General features: G+C 38.4%; 1 pseudogene; it reads left to right on the top strand.

Annotated features, from left to right (window-relative positions):
- The first annotated feature begins 267 nt into the window (after window positions 1-267).
- LOC102851511 lies at window positions 268-735 on the top strand (annotated as a pseudogene).
- Window positions 736-1,673: the final 938 nt, after the last annotated feature.

Raw genomic sequence — 1,673 nt, 5'->3', positions numbered from 1 at the left:
CCACAGAAAAGCTAGTGGACTCAAATAGGATGCATTCTGGCTGGCAGCACAACTTCTTATCACTAAGCCACCAGAGCGCCCCTATATATACAAAAGCATTATGAAAAAGCTTAATTAAAAAATGTAATAGAAATGTAGAGTAAGAACATGCTATTATAAAATGTTTTGAATAGGCTTGTTAAAAGCAAAATTGTCATAGACCTTCATTTGTGAAAAGATAATTGTCTGTGAAGTGTAATTAAACAAACCTGTTGCATTGGCACAGCTATGGCGGCTCGTGTCCTTTCCGCCTGCGTCCGCCGCCTGCCCGTGGCCTTTGCGCCGCTGTCCCAGGCCACCTCGTTGACCGCTGCTCGGCCACTGAGCACTGCCTTGTGCTCCGCTGGCATCCAGATGAGGCATCGGGTTCCACAGCCGGTCTCGATATTCGCACAGGTTCCTGGGGGAGTCACACAGTGCCGTCAGCACAGTGATGCACGTCCATTGACGTTAGAGGGAATCCAGGAACAGGTTCTTTATGTCTCGAAGCTGTATGATAAGATTGACCCAGAAAAGCTTTCAGTAAATTCCCATTTTATGAAAGACCTGGGCTTAGACACTTTGGACCAAGTGGAGATTATCATGGCCATGGAGGATGAATTTGGGCTTGAAATTTCTGATATAGATGCAGAAAAATTAATGTGTCCACAAGAAATTGTAGATTATATTGCAGATAAGAAGGATGTGTATGAATAGAATATAAGGCCACCTCTTTTCCCTGAGAGAAGATTCCAATGACTCTGGCAAGCGTCTAGAAGTGAGAAGGCCTGTTAGCATCATTGCCCACTTGGACGGAGTAATTCTGTTCAACTTGTATTTAAATTGTCTAAGTGTTTTGTCCTTTGACAATAAATCTATAAGACTAAAAAAAACAAACAAACAAACAAAAAAACCAAAAACCTGTTGCATTGGAAAAGTTAGGTCAGTTCTGACTCACAGTAACCTTCCATGGGGTTTCTGAGGCTATAAATCTTAATGGGGGAAAAAACCTATCCAACTTCCTCCTGTGGAATAGATGCTGGATTTAAATCTCTGACCTCTCCGCAGTCCAACAGGTAATATTCCTAGCCCTCTAGGGACAGAAGTTCAAATTCAGAACAAGGCTCTAGGAGGATACTTTTCCTTGTTTTTTAGTAACTTACTGCAATTCTTCACAATACTGAACTTATAGATACACCTCTTTCTATCATCTATCTTCCTTTCCCCCTTATGTGTATGTTTCTGTTCTTCTTATAACTCAGAAGTGAGTAAACTTAGAATTCACCTTGTTCTAGGATGACCTCATCATCAACAAAACAAATCAACACTATTTCCAAATAAAGTCATATTTACAATATAAAGGTTAGAATTTCTATTATTTCTACTTTTGTGAGATACAATGAATTAATAAATCAGAAATACAGGACAAATCCTCATGAATTTTGTGAAACAGTAAAGAACTAAGTCAACAACAGTTTGAATTTTGTAAGGATCTGACTTTTTTTCCCCTTCATTGATATTTACCAATTTTCCAATATTCAGATGTTTACAAAGCAATTAAAAATGGAGTACAGTAGAGATATCATGATAAAATTAAAATGATAACCACTAGTGTTTCATGTTTTACTGTAAAACACCTTATAAACTGTAAATAA

Source organism: Elephantulus edwardii, unplaced genomic scaffold, assembly GCF_000299155.1.
Source record: "Elephantulus edwardii isolate Elephantulus edwardi_28Jun2011 unplaced genomic scaffold, EleEdw1.0 scaffold00276, whole genome shotgun sequence".
NCBI lineage: Eukaryota > Metazoa > Chordata > Mammalia > Macroscelidea > Macroscelididae > Elephantulus > Elephantulus edwardii.
Note: the sequence above shows the minus strand (reverse complement) of the source record. Positions and strands in the feature narration are given on the sequence as shown.